Source organism: Gavia stellata, chromosome 16 (assembly GCF_030936135.1).
Source record: "Gavia stellata isolate bGavSte3 chromosome 16, bGavSte3.hap2, whole genome shotgun sequence".
In the NCBI taxonomy this organism is placed as follows: Eukaryota; Metazoa; Chordata; class Aves; order Gaviiformes; family Gaviidae; genus Gavia; species Gavia stellata.
In genome coordinates, this window is record NC_082609.1 from 7,955,076 (window position 1) to 7,973,220 (window position 18,145).

The 18,145-nt window shown below is 45.3% G+C and overlaps 1 protein-coding gene across 5 annotated transcripts in view; it reads left to right on the forward strand.

Annotated features, from left to right (window-relative positions):
* GRIA1 (glutamate ionotropic receptor AMPA type subunit 1) overlaps positions 1-18,145 on the forward strand; it is a 126,632-nt gene that overhangs the window by 43,702 nt on the left and 64,785 nt on the right. The window lies entirely within an intron of this gene.

Sequence of the window (18,145 nt, forward strand, 5' to 3'; positions counted from 1 at the left end):
AAAGGCAAGGGCCAGGGTAGTTTGGTTGCAATACCTGTTAGCAAGCCAAGGAAGAGAACTGTGGAGGTGACAGGTGGATGTAAGGTCATTGCGTGAGACTCACCTCTCCGAGGCACGAAGGGAAGGATTCAGTTTTCTTACTCCCCTGCTGCAGGTGGGGAGGCAAAGCCAAGGAGCAAAGTGCTTTTGCACTATTGACTTCTTACGATAGAAATAGTGTGCTGGTGTGAGAGGGTGTGACTCTGAGCCTGAACTGCGCAGCGAGCAGAGGAAGGGACCTCAGGGTCACCGACACCAGGTTGTGCTCTCGGACAAAAATGATGCTCCGGACGAAACCAGCTCTGGTTTTGCTCCAGTGCTCCCTTTGGAAAGTGATACCAGAGCTGCTCTCCTCCGGTGGTTACAAATCTTTCTGTGGTTCACAGTCTGCATTTATTCATGACTAGTTTATTCTCACTCGTTCTCATGCCAATGTTGTCCTTTAGCAACAATAGCTCTTCTCTAGTGTTTACCCCTCTGATGTTTTTGTAGGCAGCAACCCATCCTCTCTCAGCCTTTGCTTCCCTGCACTAAACATGCCAGATCTTTTAAATCTCTCGTCATGAGACAAGCTCTCCCTCTTCCAGGACAGTTGTGCGAATATCCAAGGTTTTACCGCCAAACACCTCATCTATATTACTTTATCTGGCTTTAAAAAAATGCTGGGTTTACTGCACTGACGACAGGTTCACATGCATGTGTCAGACTTAGTTGAAAATATGTGCTTCAGGAAGGGGAATAATGGTGTTTGTGACAAACAAAAAAGTTCCTGTGCGTATGAAACACGCTGTGGGACACCGCATGCGGCTGTGCGTGCACGTGGAGGGGTGCTGTCTGCGGGATCGTGTGTGCAAGACTCTGGAAAGGATTACTCAGTGTGCGAGGGGGCGTTGTAAGAAGGATTTTGAGGTACGTGACACTGGGAAGGATTAGTGTCTGTGTAAAAATTGTGTGCGTGTAGAAGAGAGGGAAGATAAACGGGTGGCTGCGCATGGCACATGGAGAGAGATTAGCCCGTGCGTCTGTGAGCGGGATGATAAGGAGGGCTGTGTGTGAGAACGCTGCTGTAAAAAGCCGGGGTTTAGCTAATGGAAGCATTTCTCTGTGTGTGTGTGCATACTTGTGTGCACGCAGCTGGATGGGACGTGGTAGGAAGGATCTGGGAGGTGTGTGGCAGAAGGGATTTGGACATGCTGGGAGGGGTCCCTTGGTGGGGGTGCATGCCTGTGCCCACACTCGCAGCACCCCGGGGTAGTTTACAGCCGTGCACGTGCCTGTGACAGTGGGATGCAGTACGGGGACACATGGAGGGCTCCTGCTGCCGCAGGGAAGGGGTCACAGAAAAAGCCAGCCGTGCCCTGTGGGTAGGAAGGATTACGGGGCACTGCTGAGCCTGATGCAGAGGTGCTCAGAGGGTGGGTGACAAAGCAGGGATGAAGCTGTAGTATAGTAAGAGGTACGGCTGTACCTGTCGGAGCAGGGGAAGGGCAAGCGCATGGGTGGCAGTGGGGAGGAGAGGGCTGACGGCTCGGATGCACTGCGGCACAGGGGGAAACATCACCCCCTGAGCAGGGCAGGGCGAAGGGCATGTGCTGTGCTGAGCAGAGGTTGTCCAAGTGCGGGGTAAATGCGGTTTAAGTGTGTTTTTCTCAGGAGACGGGGCTCTGGGCGCGGCTAAGCTTCCAATCCAGGACTGAGTGTGAATGCTGGAAATATTTCCCTTGACCCCATGTCCTCCACCTCTCACCTCAGATTTATCCCTGCTCCTCCGGCCGGCTGCTGGCACAGTATCTCTTCCAGGTGGAAAGGATACAGACAGCAGTCTTAGAGCAATTTATGATCCAGAGAAGGGGTGGAGGGTTGGTTGCATCCCGACACTTAATTTTTAACATTCTGATGTAACACTAAAACTTTTTCCCCTTTCTGCTTTTCCATGGGAAAATTGGGGTGTTTTGTCAAAATTGGTGATTTCCTACTTCTGATCAAACTTTAGTTTTCATTCAGAGGGAAAAAAAAAGTGTTGAAAAATTTCAGCTAGCTTTATTGTCTGCAGTAAGTCTGAACTGGATCTGCTCCATTGGCATTAGTTTCATCTCAAAGACACTGAAAGTAAAGCCTACTGAACCTTTTATGATAAAATGAACTAAAATAGCTGGGGTGTCTAGGGTAACTTTTCTTCAAAAAAGTTAATCCTTTACTTGTCCAGTAGACCATTTGAATGTTTGCTTTCTATTGAATGAAAGATCATCAAAAGCCTGGCCTGTTGCTTTATAGCTTTCAATAATATATTTATTATTTAAGGCAGAATGCTAAAAACCAAGCAGCTGCAGTCTGAGATTCCCCTTGGTGCTAGGTGCTGCACAAATATAAGGTCTCACAGCTAGAAAATAAAGTAGGAGGCTTCCAACCAGAAGTGAAGAGCCTTTATTAGTACCAAAGAAAATTTCCTACAGAAGCATGATCCTTAAATATAGTGATTACCCATAAAATGGGGTCTTTATATCTTTCTTAAAGACATGTTTTACAACAAAAGGCATGTCAGTGTGATGCAGGAATAGGGTAAGTTCTATGGCAAAGGTGGCCGATTTCCCTACTCCATATTCATTTGACCGAGACCCACAGCGCATATTGCACACATCTGGCAGAGCCAACAGGGATAATAACTCCCTTTTACTCCATTGAGGACTAGAGATGGGATGGACTCGCAGTGGGGCCCACAGAGGTGCCATTCTTGCCCCACAGGGAGGGATTTTCTTGGCCCAAAAACCACTGTCCATCAGTAGTTCTGCTCAAGAGCCACCAGCTGGGCACCCAGCTCTGTGCTGTGCTGGAAGTCAAGCATGGCCATCATGATTAGATAGCCCTTCTGGTCTTTGAAAGCTAACAAATCATGAAATCACCCAGAGAGAGCCAAATAAACGGTGTTTGGCCATGGTTTTGTTCTGGGAAGGTCTCCAGTCTTTCTGGCCAGGAGGTCATATTGTCCTTCTTCCTTTTAGAAACCTTTAGCCCAGCGTGAATCAGCAGGGGGGATGAGGTTGAGCAGTGAGAGGAATTGCAATGGGTTTAGTGTTAAAGCCAGTACATGAGCTCCATTTCAAAGTGCCCACTCAACAGCTGGTCACAAAATCCCCGAGCCTTGGATGAGGAGCCAAGTCTGCGTGTGCTTGGAGAGGAGCATCATGCCCGTTGCAGTGCTGCCTTGTTCTGCTGTCAGCGCATTCCCTCCTCCAAAAGGATGGGCGAGAAGAGCAAATGAGGACAGGGGGTGCTCTGTGGAGCAGTCACCATCCACTGGGGAAATGCATTTCACTGGTGAATTGTGAGCATCCCACTGGAAAAACATTGCAATGGGTTCATTCTTCGCATTGGCCCTTGACAAAGAGGGGCTTGTGTGAGGGCACTTGGGTCCCTCCCCAAAATTGTTGTGTGGCTTCGCACAGGTGGCTGCCGCAGTCTGTCCAACTGTGAAATGAGGTTAAAAATCTTCATGGAAAATAGGCTGCCAGGCTTTAGGCAGTGAGTTTTGAAAAAACCCTTCTTAACTAAGACTAGGCAGGGTTAAAGAAGGACATAGTATTACTGTCTTTGTCCATTCAGAGAGAGAAAAGACAGTGACCCAGAAGTTGAAAGCCCATTTTTCTCCCCCACCTTATAGAAATAGGCACCTGGCCCTTGGATCTCTGAATGCTCCTGCACTCAGCCCCCCTTCACATTCTCTTTCATCCCTGTTTTTCTCTTTTAAAGCTCCAATTGATCTTGAAATTAAATTGGCTGTTCCCCCACCAATGAACCTCTCAAGCTTGCATCTCCTTTCCCCCGTTCTCCTTCTCCCTCCCAGCTTTCACATCTCAGGTTTCTGTTATTTCTCATACATTTGCTTTGAAGGATTTTCCAATAAGGATGTCAGAGGAAGTTTCTGAAGGGTCTTTTATCACAAATTCCTTTTGGTTTCATGCCTGAGGATGCTTCTGAGGAGGACCTTGGCGACCTATGCTCAACCTGATGTGAAGCAAGTACACTTTACAAGCAAGTCACAGCTGACTGCACACACAAATCAGGTGCTGTATCCCTGCAGCCTCATTCAGGAAACATGTTGTGTTTCCCAGATGACAACACTAGACCATACTTAGACCCAGTGTACTTCTGTTGGCCTTAGTGTAGTTACCAGGGAGACTATAATGTAGATGACTTTTCTACACTGAAATAAAGTGTCTTACTGTCTTACTTACATTGCATACACTATTCTTTCTAATCAGGCAGAAAGTGGATGACTGTCTTATTACTCCAGTCCTTCCATGGGAGATTGAAGAATGAAGTTCACAGGATGATGCAAGTGTGTTATAGCCACACATTTACAGCTGTGCCATCAGGTTGGTGCAAAGTGCGTGTGCACAGAGGACCTTTGTCAACCAAACCTGCCCTACATGCCATCTCAATTCTTCCAGTCTAGACCTGTTCCACAGACAATGTCAGGAAACCATCAGACCTTAAGAGTGCACTGATAAAAGCTATCACAGGAGACATCCTTTCAGCATACATGAGTTAAGGCCCAGTTTTCAAAGGCTGCATGCACCATATGGCTTCCTTGTGTGCCTAGATCCCAAATCACCTTCAGATCATTCCAACTTCTCTTCTTTAAAAAGACACAGTAGTCAACTAAGTCATTTAAGCACATTTCAGAAATGCTACTAAGGTGCTCAACTGACACCACTCTACTGTCAGGACTAGTAATGCAGGGGAATGATCACAACAAATGCTTAGGAAATATGACTGCAGATGTTCACTGCCATGTTAAATATAGGCAGCCAAAAATAATTTGCCTCACAGAGAAATTAATCTTTTCTCTAACAGGAGGGTCAGGAACTCAAAGTGAAGGCTAGACACTCCTCTCTGCCACATTCAGCACCTAAAGCGGGTTGCAGTACAGGAAGATGAAAATCACAGCCCTCACTGGTTTAGCTAGAAAAATCCCAGAGGTGTAAATCCCAGGCATTTACATTGCACCCCTGGCTTCTTGTGCATACCAAGAGACAGAGGAATCTGCCCCAGGGATGTTTCTTTTTGCCTTGTGCCTTCCAGACTAAGTCTTTATTGTGGTTTTGCCCACTGGTAACAGCAGCCTCGGCCCTGGCGACCTCCTCTTGTAGATGGCAGTTCCACCTGCCTTTTCCCTTGGAGGCTTCTGTAATAAATGGTGCCTTAATTAGGTTAATTATACCTTTAGCCATCCATGTGCTCGCTTTAGATGTATCATTAGAGTCCATTACACAGTGTAGTTTCCCCAGTTTTCCTTGTGGGAAACAAAACTAACACCTGATGTGTGAAGCTCTCCATGGCTCGTTTGTCTTGCACAATGTTTGTAAAATCCAAGGACTGTTTCCACTCCTTGAAAACGTGGTGCTCCTGGTGTCTCTCCGTTCAAGGCCTGCCTGGTCGAGGGTGGCCAGTGACTCTGATTTCACGGGCAAATGTATTTCATCAGAGGCATCTCCCTGCAATGTCAACAGAAGGCTTGAGCAACATCTGGTGAATAGTGAAAGAGTCTCTCTGATGCTTGTGAAAAGTGGTACAAATTAGCATCCTCCAGTCTGCTGCTGCTATTCTGTCTAAATAATATTTTACAGGTAATGTTTCTGCTGAGAAGCAGTGGGGTTTTCTCAGTAGCTGCCTAAATCATGTCATAGTCTTTGGTTTACACTGAGTAACTGCTTGAGACAGAAGCTGCATCTGTATGTGCAGTGTCACTGCTCCCAAATGATGAATAACCCCAAGTTTCTAACAACTTCCCGTCCTGTGCTCTGGCTGGCCTCCCCACAATTTGCATTTATGCAAAATGTTTTACATGAATTCTCTTGCTCTCTGCAGCTCACTAGAGAGTCTCCTTCTTCAGGAGCTTAAAAATTCTCCCAGAATGGAAATCAGTAGAGAAGGTGTTTGTATGTAACTAGGCATGTCAGGAAGAGATCTCAGTGTTTTCCTAATGTTAAGGATGCTCCCACATTCTTCTCCCTATGACACACGTCCCATTTTTCCAGACTACTTTCTCGGTCCCATTGGCAGTGCAGGCGGTTCAAGATAACTGGGATGCTCCTGGTATCTTCACTGGCCTCTGTGTAGAGAAGATGACTTAGTATTTTTCACTAGCATAAATCTTTACTGTGAATACATGAAGCTCTGCAAGTGAAACATCTCATAGAAAAGCCTTTCCCAAAGTTATTGCCTCTCTAGAAAACATTATTATAATGCTTTGTGCCTGAGAATTTGATGCCGCCTGCCACTAGCATTAATGGGAATTCATTGCCCAAGGGTGTTTTAAGCAAAAGGTGTGCATCCAAGGTGACTTTATATAATTGGTGACGTGCTTTGCAGCTTCTCCCACCTCTTGTTCCCTTCCTCAGTCTTGGAAGGTTCATTTCTGCATGGGACCATCTTGTTATGGGAGACAACTTTTATTTATGGATCCAAGTGCAGGTTCAGGAGAAGACTGTCGCTGTAAAAGCCCCCTCTGTCATGCTGGTAAAATGACAGATTTTACCCAAGATTTTTTAGGAAAATCTCAAATTCCACTTTATTTCCAGTGAAGGTCTTGCTATGTAGCCAGCTCCTGGGTTGTATTTTGGGTCACGTTTACACAGGGCCTCCAGGTCTATCCACAGGTTTGTTGGAGCAGCGGGGCAGAGAGTGGAGTTCTCCCATCCCCACTGTTTGCAGGGCTCAGCGGGACGGATGCCTTCACCTCCTGCGAGAGGGAAGCTGCCCTCTACAGCTGCTTGCAGCCCCGGTTTAACAAGTATCACCTCTCTGTAGAAGCTCCATCTGGGCATGCTAGCTAGATGTACTTCATGTAAACTGTTTGTTCCACCACCCACAACGAGCTATTCGCACAGAAGTTTCACCAGAGACCATAAAATTGCAAACCATAGGTCCGGATCTCGCCATCTGTCACAGTTCTGCGTTCCTGCTCCCCAGACAACACAGTCTCCCACCAGGTTTAAAAGATCCCAAGCTTAAACTTGTTTGTTTGGGATTTTTTAAAAAACCTGGTGCTCAGAGGCACTGCAGAAATAAAAATGTGGTAGCTATTATCATTTATTGCCCTCGCAATGCAGACAGGATTAAAGCTGTTCTAATGACAGGGAAGAAATGGTAATATTCCCCCTGACATTAAGTAGGCCTGAAGAAAGCTATGAGCACAATGGAATGGAACATTAATGGGAAAAGGAAAATAAAAACCCTATAAGAAATTACTGTAGCAAAGAACCACCAAGGGAGGCACTTAAGCCCACAAAAGCCAGCACTCTCAGATGTCAAAGGATCTTGTCATTCTGCACCTAACTCAGCCCTTGCTGAGGTGTTAAATGGGGTTTCAAAACCATTCGGCTTTCACAGACCTTCGGTGAATACAATATACAACTGGGTGGCACAAAAGGGTTGTGCTCTGGAGGCTTAACCCTTGCATGCTGAGTGTAGTTTGCGGCGTTTGTACCTTTGCTGCTCCTCTTTTCAGAAGACTCTAATGGCTCCAGTGACTGCAGAAAAGATGGCAGTTTTGGAGCAGCAATAGCACATGTAGGTTTTGGAGCACCTGCCTTGCTAGCTCAGCAGATACCTGTAAGGTAGCCTTGAAAATTTACAGAAAACTTGAGTGTTTATAAATAATGTACTGCTTCCCACTCCAAACCCCCAAGGACAGGATGCTCTGTCCTGTACGTGAGAGGTTTTGTTTGAAGGAAAATGCTTTGTCCTGGATAAGTGCAAGTTCTTCCTTCTTTGCCCAGACCAGTGAGACTGTATTGCTGTGGAGAGCTTGGGGGTGCTTTCCACACACAATGTAACCTGTGCTTTTTGTCTGCTGCCTTGTATTTTTAAATGAGCAGGGAGTCAAATAGTGTCAGAAAGGCCAACAATATCTTACCCTGAGAGGGAAACATCCTCTGTGCCTTCTGACAGCCTGCATCAGCCAGCCTCCCTCCTAGGATGGGAGATATTTTAAGGTAGAGCGCACACAAGACATCATCACTACCGAAAAGATTAATCAGGTTAGGGAAAATTCTCTGGCTCTCCATTTAGGTCCCTCCTTATCCTTTGTTTTTCTTTCTGTGGTGAGCCAGCCGTATCGTTTCTCTCCTCTCTGCTGGGAAGGTAGTCCTCTGCTCCGAGGAGGCTATTCAGTGGATTGCTTTATTGCTATTTAACGTGTATACGTTACAGTACCTCACAGAGGCCTTGTCACACTCTGCCAGGCATCCTACAAACCCATGCAGAGGGACAGTTGTGTCTATAGCGGGGACCAATGTGTGGGGGATAACTGGATAAGTGTAATTCTGAGCCAACTAGAATTAATAATAATGCCCACACATCCTACGTAGGTGTATGGGATATGGCATACCCCTATGTTTCTTTGAAGGAATCGCACCCCTGGAGTTTTAAAAAGGGGTTGTTTAGGGGTTTTTCTTGTAAATTTAAAAAATCACTGTCAGGAAAGGGAGTCGGTGTTCAAGGAAATATAAAGGTCTCTTTTCATATAGATTCAAAGCAGGGATTAAAAGCTGGGCACACCAGGACCATGCCCAATCCGACTTTACAGAGTTTAACACCTGCTTTACCTGGCTGCAGCTGACCGTGTAGGCTGAAGAGCATTAGCAGTCTGACCCCTGAGACCCAGGAACCCAGTGCTTGCACCTGAGTAGAAATATATTCCCAGGTAGCGTTTGGGACCACGAAGGGCTCATTGCAGAGGGTGTGCATGTATGCGTGCGCGTTTTGTCAGGTTCTTTGGCTGCTTTGAATAGAAAAAGCTGGAGTGTTAATAAATGAAGTTGTTAATTTCCAGTCTGTTATCAAGAAAGCCTTAAAATTAGTTGTGTTAGTTCAGTGGCACGCAAGGGTAAGGTTTTATGCACTGTAGCACAAAACAATTAAAAGTTGGAAATGTAGAAGCAGGAGTGGAAAAAAAATAGAGGCAGGGAGAAAGGAGAAGGGATTATAGGTGCTCACCTCTGGCTGCATGGGGAGAAGCAGGCTCAGGGCATGAGACCACATCATCGCTGACGTGAAAGTATTGGTAGGTAGTTGTCCAGGTGCTGTGATCTGAACCCCTGTGTGTGACTTGTCACTCGCAAACAGGCATACCCTTTCAGTATGTGTCATGTATCTTGCTAGTGAAAGCTCAGTGTTTGGGAAGGGGAATGTTTAAAGCCACCGTGAGAACTGTTAGAAGCAGAAAGGGGAGCTTTTTATGCAGACCTCAGCATTTCCAAGTGTTGGCTGAGATCCCAAAGCAAGCACAGAAAATACCGTGTGTAGACTCAGGACTGGAGGAGGTCTGCTGGGCCACCCAGTCTCCCGCTGTCACTGGTCACCAGATGAGACCCTCCTGCTCAGACCTGCTCTCCAAGTACAACTGTTCTGACTGCCCATCTTGCTGGTAAACATGTTGTCATGTATCTGCATGGAAATAACCATGTTGAAAGTTAGTCTGTTCTTCAGCTGCCTGCCAAACCACAAAATTTGGCCCTGATGCTGTAATTTGCAGTACGGAATTCAGTGACCCAAAAGACTGTAATCCTGTAGATTACAAATGGCCAAAGCCTCACAAGCTAGGATTGTGATGGCAAATTAAAAGGTATTGAGCTAATGGGGCAGGGAGAGAGGCTGACACAGAGCTGCAGCTAAAACCAGTCTTCACTGCTACCTTCGTTACAAATCTGGAAGAAGGAGTATGTATATCATAACTGAACTCCATGCCTGGAGCTGACTTCAGGGAAAGGCTAACGGAGACATCCGGAGAAAATAATCCTAAAAAACCTCAGAAACAATACAGCTGGGAAAATTTACCAAAATAGTGTTTTCTTGATTGGAGGCAACAACACGACTCTCAGGAATGCCACAGGACATACATCAGAGACTGAGACATCAGTTTGGCTTCCAGACTGGCATATCTGCAAAAGCACAGACGAGAGAAAATTTGGGGATATCTATGCACTTGTTTTATGAAGCAGCGGGACACGGGACCAATATTGTAATTATCAGGATGAAGATTAAGAAAGGAGTTGTTGAGGTAGATGTTAACACCCTCCTTCCCCAATGGAAATAACATTAATGTTGGAATTGCTTTTCCAGGGAAAGTCCATAGTCTGTTTTTTGCATTGCAACCTGCAACCAGTTTCAGAACAGTACTTACAAAATCTTCATCGGAACCTGAGGCTTGCCCTGAAGACAGTCGCAGGCTTTAATGTCTAGAAAAACTGCCGTGAACAGATATGATGTATTAGGGAAAGAAAAGAAGCTATTGAAGACAAAATGCATTTCATCTGCAGGGAGCTCTTCTTTATGTGACACATTTGCTTTCTGCTACTGCTTCTCTTCCCCCCTCCCACCTCTCACTCCCCTCTTTTTACTCTGTTTTAATAATTCAGCTCTTACAGCCCAGAATTAAATGTTGCGCTGACCTAAGACCAGTGTGCTATGTACTGTATTAACATGCTGTGGTTTTGGTGCTTTTTTCTTCTCCTCCGTTGTTGTTCATGCTCCCCAGCAGAAAGCTACACTGTGATATTGTACTTAGTTTTCCTAGTATAGCACTATCTGCAGAAGGATGAATATAATACAAAAGGCCATCTAATAAAGCAGCTAAGCAAAATTGGTTCAACCCTCATCCCTCACCTCCTTTTATAATATTGCTGTCACTTTACCATTTGTAGTAATCTTGCTTTAATATTTATGACTCTGCTTCAGACATGGAGAGTTCAATGAGGATAAATTTTTGGTTTCCATTTTCATTGTGGGAGGTTAGGTGAGAGCAGGGATAGCCAGTCTCCCAGAGCTCATGGGGCCCATAGCAACATCAATCTGTGGCTGGGGGCCCCATGACGTGTCACCCCCCTGCCTTGGGGAGCTGGAGGAGAGCTCAAGGTGAGGGCTGTGACCAGGAGATAGCAGCTGGTTTTGTAGAGCTTCTGCTACTCCAAGGCATGGAGCCAGCATGGCCAGCATCTTCTGCTTGCTTCTTTTTGGACATGGTTTAAAGCTAGACTGCCCAGCAGCCCTGCTGCCAGTGCAGACTGGCTGACGGTGTGAGACACAGTTCTGGCACGTGTGTCAGCATCAAACTGCTCAAAAAAGGTGGGCCATCCCTGGGCTTCAGGGAGAAGGACCTGTGCTTTTCATTAAATAAATACGATGGTTTTCAATGACATAATGTGTCATAAAAGGATGTCAGAAGGCTGTATCCTGACTGGCTTTGCTTGCCATTGTTTGACAGCTAGCTGCACCCCAGAACTGAGCCAGACTGGCATGCAGGGAAAGAATGTTTTTTAAAAGACTCACATTTTAAAAATGAAACAAGGTGGAAAGGTCAGATCCTCTATTAGAGCTGAAAAATGCAGAATCATTTCCAGGCACCAAAGCCCTGCTGCATGTCTTCCCTGTTTTAAAGAAGTTATGAATGCAGGGAGTGTTGTAGAAGAGCTGTAGCTCTGATATGGGATGCTGGAGAAGATGAAGGTAGTAGACAGCAAGAATCTTACACAGCTTGAGAGCATAGCACCAGTGCTTCAAGCTCAGAATACAGTCTTATTTTCGGTCTATATAAGCATGGAGCAAGAGACAAGTCTCTGACCCGAGGGACTGGAGCAGATGGGGCTCAGAGAAAGGCAGTCACCTTCCGCCACCACACAAGCAAAATCCAAGTCCTGATTAGATAACAAACCTGAAACAGAACTGGCACTGGACCCATTTCCCTTTACACATAATCTGATCTCTTAGCCACAGGACCATTATTAGCCAACCTGTCCCTATTAGAATAATAACCTAGTTCTAACCACAGAAGGAATGGGCTTTTGCGAAGTCTGAATGCTGCTTGAGATGGGCATCATATCCTTTGCAGTGGTGTCTCTGTTCTCCTTCCATGGAATAGCCATTTGAATGCTACCCAGAAAATACAGCTGTCAACTGACATTATATTTAATGGGACATCCAAGTCGGTGACCCCAGAAGTCCCAGGTCTCATCAGATACGTGCCCCTGTCTCCTCTGGGTTTTTGTCCAGGACCTGTTAAAAGATGATTGTGATCTCAAAGTCTTTCACGTAGGGGATTTGCACCTAATTCCTGTTAAAAGTGCCACCATTGCTCAGAAGGGGAAACCCTTCAGTATATTTAATTCTTAAATTTATATGATCCAAATAATGTTAGCAATCCCCAAAGTAACGATATGTTTAAAAACATGCAAAGCAAACAAGGAAAGTCTTGTCAAACATTTTGGTTATCCTTCTTTCATTTCTTCAACAAGCTTAGTGACCCCATTAAGACCCTTAATATTTGGGTTTTCTCTTCTGTTTTGTACACTGGATAAGAACTACATTTGAAGACTCCAGTAGAAAAAGAAATAGAGGTTTCAGGAAGTGAAGTACACAAGTGGAAGAGCTATGATTTTCAACTGGTCCCTTTGACAGAGAGGTTAAAGTCAAGTTCCCATAGCCATACCTTCCACCACCATGGTTATAATTCAGAAGTGCACTTAAACGACTGAAAGTCCACATTGTTAATTTTTGTTGACAAAAGCACCATGTTATTTCTCTTTCCTTAAACTCAGCAGCATGCAAGAGAGAAGCATCCCAAATCCAATTTGATCTCAAAGGAAACTTATAATTTGTCAGCCAGGCAAGCTAAGACTTATTTGTCAGGCAGGCGAACTTAACTAAAAAAATTGAAGCTATCAGCATAAACAGTTATGAGCAGACTTTCAGTCATAGATTATTGTTTAAATATGAAGGAAGGAAAGCAGATCTTAATGTCAAAATCAACACTATTTGCCAGCCTCCAAGATGGTCAGAGCAGCAGTGCAAGAAAATGATGGAAGGGAGCACACTTCTGTGTCTTTTATGTATTTGAAAGAGAAACATATATTTCTTGTGATATCACATCAGCCTGATTTGCAGTTGATCAAATATATGGGACATATCTGCTGTCAGCTAAATACACGCATGGAACGATGGGGGAGTGTAGAATCTGTTTGGCTTTCCCCTGCTAGAAAAATCTGTGGGAACATGCTGTCGTTGGGATGTGCTGAAGAGATGCGCTCTGGCACCTACGCCACACTGGAGAACTGTGAGGACAAACATTTGGGAGGAAAGCTGAGCTGATCCTAATTGAAGCAGACACTAGCGCTCTTTTATTGAAATTCCACCGGCTTCGCCAACCTGATGTCAGGTTCTCCATCACCGTGTGAGGGTCGCCTCCAGGCAGGGCATGCTAAAAATAAATTATGCATGCACATCCCCCCTCCTCTATCCCACATGTGCACACATACACTCCAAGTGAGCAAAGAAAAGCATGTGGGAACTGCTCCTTGACACCACTGTTGTCAATGAGTATATTTTGCTGCAAGTGAGGGGTTTGGTTCTGTGTCCCAGGAGGTTTGGGCAGATGAAGGAGGTGTCACACTGACATTGGGGCTGCAGGCATTGCAGGGCTAGTCTTTAATAGCTTACAGAGGACAGTAGACTGAGCTGACTATTTTATTATACTCAAAGTCTGGCCACACTCATCCTGCAGTTTTTAAAAGGCATCTGTTAATTTGGTTTCTGGAGTAAGAGCTGTGTGTGCTGGATTGGGTGGTTTCAAAGATTTCTTTTCTTGGAGTCTAGATTTCCAAATTGCCCCTTTCTTTCCCTGCCTGCTTGGGCTATGAAGAGTAGTTTGCTCAAAATCCTCACAATATCTGCAGCTCAGCATTGTAGGAGTGGCTTTCCTGGAGAGGGTGCGGTGTCTTCCCTCCTAGATGCTCCTCAGATATGACATCCTCCAGGGCTGGGAAGGACTCTGAGATCTGGCAGGAACCATCTGGGGTTTTTGTCTCCTCCTACAACAGAGAACATGAGTCGTTTGTAGGGAACATCTGGGGCTATTTTGTTTAATCAGTTTTTTTACTGCTTTTGTGGCTTTGAGTATTAGCACTGTCTCTACTACTGTTCTCTGACAGAGGCACACAGCAGTTGAGTCTCCCAAGAGTCAACTAAACCATATTATTGGCTCCCTCCAGGGGTAGCTGGGTGAAACTTAATGGTCCATGAGATACAAAAAGTCAGTAGAAATGATCTAATGTCCCCTTCTAGTCTTAAACTCAGTGAAACGGTGAAAATTCTGCTTCTAAAGGAAATGGAAGATGAGCAGTTGCCAGGATCTCCTACCAGGCTTCTTCTCCAGCTGTGTCCATGGGGAGCAGTTCCCTTTTTGCAATCCTGTTTGCAGATTCTCAGCAGAATTGCACCATTTTCACTCCTGGAGACCAAATCCTCATTCCCATCCTTCTGTGCAGCCCATTTGCCTTTTCTCCTCCCTCAAATGCAGAGACTGTTTCAGCCCCTCTTGGTGGTGACCGTTTGTGAGAAAAACTTTTTGTTTTCCCTTCTGCTTTTACTAAAATCCAAATGAGATATCTGTTATATCTGACATCTGCCTTTCACATGGATCAAACCTCCAGTTCCAAAATATCCCTGGCCCTCCTGAATGCAGAAATCAGTCTTGTGCATCTACTCTCTCTGTGACTGGTTGAGAGCTTTAGCCAAAAAAAAGTCTCCCAGGAATTTTTATAGACTCAAGCCACCTCTTTTGCTTCCCTCTTCTGCAGAAAAAATGTGCAATTTAAAGTTGTGGGCATGTATTTTTCTTTTTGCAAAGGTGGCCAGAGCTGCCTGTCTTCAGCTCCCAGGTAGGTGTCCTACCCTGCATGTGTTTTCAATAAAATCAGTGTTTCCTCTCTCAGATTTAAATGCCTTACCTTGAACATTTCCATATGAAAGGAGAAACTTGAGAGAAATTACAGGACTAGAAATCCTAGAGTCTGGGGATTTCAAGCATGAGTGAAGCACGCGTGCTTTTTCCTCATCTGAATTCATCTGAAGGGCACACCAGCTCCACAATGGCTACCTTTCCACAAAGGGAGAGGGGAGGCCTCCTCCTGCTTGCTCTACCGTATCAGTCACTTTTTAACCAGGTACCAGGGATCTTACGAAGCTATTTTGGTTTTTGCTGTAAGTTAGAAGTGGGTTTAGAACAGTCTGAGGAGCTCTCACCTCACCTGGCTGCAGAGGTGCTGTGGGGTTGTGTCCAAGGAGCAGCTGGTTGTTGTTGGATTGTCTGTCAGCATAACCAGGTGCCAATCAAGTTAATGCCTCTGCTTTTACCTAATTTTATTCATGGAATGGCACTAGGGAGCCTCAGTGAGAGATCCTGTGCCTGGAGAAGGAGGGATATGGGATGTCCATGGTGCCTGGTGCAGCACACACTGGGAATGTCCCAACCTGATCAATTATACAAGACTGATCAGGGTGGATACAGTAGTAGTTGCCGTGGTTATCCGTCGTGATGAACTATGTTCTCTGAGTGCTTGTTTAGAGGAAAACTTTTCTGTAATTAATAACAAATTTATTGTAAGATAATAGCATAGTCACAGCCCAGAAGAGATGTTCTCTGTCCTTCTTTCCCTTTGTGCAGCCCAGAGGCCAAGAATAGTACATGCAAACTATCACAAATGTCTGCATTTACATCCAAGCGAACACTCTTCACTCATGCTCACATCTTCGGATATGCAGGCATTTATGCTGTTGCATTTCACCCAGTTTCCCGCCTGCAGGGAGGAGCTTCAGAGGCTGAACTGTCCAAATTCCACTGCTAGAGCTAATTACCAGGCTGCCTGCAACTCTCTTCTCTAGGAAAAGCCAGTCTGTGGCCATCTAGCTGTTAACAGGTAGCTGGCACGAGGCTTGCAAAGTGTGGTGTTATCACCAGTCAGTTGACCAGAAGAGCTTAACTTCTTGGACCTTCCATTCCAGCATGATCTTTATCCCTTTTATGTTTCTTAATCTTTTTAGAAAAGCATCAGTCACAGGCTAGTGACTGCTGAGGAACTGATACACTTCCTCCGCACTAGAAAAACAGAGTTTAAAAAATTTTCTTCCTCTAGTTAAGGTTTACGATCCTTAATAGTATGTTATTAGGAACTTGCAGAGCAATCAAATGAGAACGCAATAATTTTGTTAATAAATTTCCTTAATAAAATAATTAAAGCAAATATAAAGAAATTTCAGCTATCACTTAGTGTATTAAATAAATGACAAGTAACTTCTTTTTAGTTTTGCTGGGTAGATCAACCTGGAACATTAGTAATTTAAATACTCCTGAGATTTAAATAATTTTGCAGCCACTGCTTTTACATTATGCCAAGTTCAGTCCCAGAAAGGTGGTTGCAGTTCTCCCTCTTTTCATTTTTCCAGATTAATTGACACAACAGTTTCTTTGTTGTTCTTTGGGTGATAACCCTCAGCCAGTCTTGTTTTTTCAAAATTATCTGCCTTGTGCATGGCCCCTCTTAGTCTGAAAGTACAAAGCGAGCTAGGGCTCTTTCCAAACTCACTAATGGTAAAGACTGTTCGTTCTCCTAGTCGTCTTTGGCGCAATCTGTTTCAAACACTGGGATTGATGAGTGTCTCAGAACAGTGTGGGAGGGCTGCCTGAGCGTGACTGAGCCACAGACTTAAAAAAAAAATCTAAAAAATAATAGATTCATTTCAAATAGAAAATAAAATTTAAGGAAGCCATGGCTTGCCTAAAACAAAACAAAACAAAACAAGCAAGCTAAGTTTTTTTGTCTGGATTATTAATTGTGCTGGATTGTTCAGCTGCCCTGAGAATGTCGCTTTAATCATTCAGTGAGTCTGAAGCCTCAGTCTCCAGAGATCGTGGTCTGATCTCTCACATATGGTATACCGCACTGTTCATTAGACCCAAGGTCCAGTCACATGGAAATGATGTTCAGACTATTTCTATCTGTGTCTGCTACTTTTCTTCCTGAATGTGTCAGTCTCCTGATGAGGACAGTGACTCCAGCTGATACAGACACAATTGCTGATTGCAAAGAGAGACACTGCTGTGAAAATAAAGAAAAGAGGGTTTTATTTCCGTCATGGTTCGGGCTTCGTGAGAAGTCCCTGCCCTGCAGAAATATGAATTCCCTTGGGGGAGGAGGCTGCTGAGGTATGTGAGATCACAGACACTGAGTAGTGAAAAGAGGACGGGTGACCCTGGGGACAAACTGCTGGGCTGGGATGCCCAAAACCTGGGCTCAACTCCAAGAGGAAAGAAAAATTCTCACCAGTGTCATGAGATTCGGTTCTCAGCTCTCAACACTCTGCCATTTCAAAAATCTGGCTGCTTCGTTTTGGTGGTGAGATGGGAGCAGGGACTCGCTTTGCACAGTGGGAAGCAGAATTTCTCGCTCTTCCCTCTGAATACTTGATGCTATCAGCAGAGAAGTGAGGAACGAGGTAATCTTAACCAGAATGGCTGTAAGCCAGTCGGGGGATGACTTCTCGTCCCCGCTGGAGGGACAAAGCTTGGATGGAGCCCAGCTAAGGATGAAGCAAGGTCACGTTTAGGAGCCTGCCTCCAGCCACATGTGCAGAAGGTTTGGTGCTGGCAGCTACCAGCAGAAACCAGGTCAAGGGATTCCCAAGCAGCACAAAGCACTTGCCAGGGGACCCCAAAATGTCACATCCAACTTCTCACCCTGCACTTTGGGGGATGGCGGGCGGGCGCTGGTGAGTGATGTGTGAAGTGTTGAGTCAGTATAAATGTCACAGCCAAAGGTCTTCAGAGTCAGAGTGACAACGGGAGGAGACACTAGTGCCAGGAGTTCTGAACACAGGGAAAACGCTCTCACTGCCACCACCTCTGTCTTGGAGATTTATTGATGATAACTTGGGATGTGCCATAAACGGGTGATATTAAACAAGTCTGACTGTCTCAGGGGCTAAGTTTTACAACCCAAAGTGTGAACTCTCTCTGCCTCACTGAGATCCTGAGGCATTTTTCCAGCAGCTCCCACGATCTTATTAAGTGCTCTCCAGAGAAGGGCTCCAACCCAAGAGAGCCCTCCCTGCACAGCACAGCATCAGCTGCCGGTATCAGACACAGATATCTGCCAGAGAACCCAGTGTGCACCCTCAGAGCTTAGTCATGGAGACCTCCCAGGCCACCACCACCACCTCACCGGGCCCACAGCCTTCCCCACCACGGCTTTGTGAGGAAAACAGAAATTGCCAC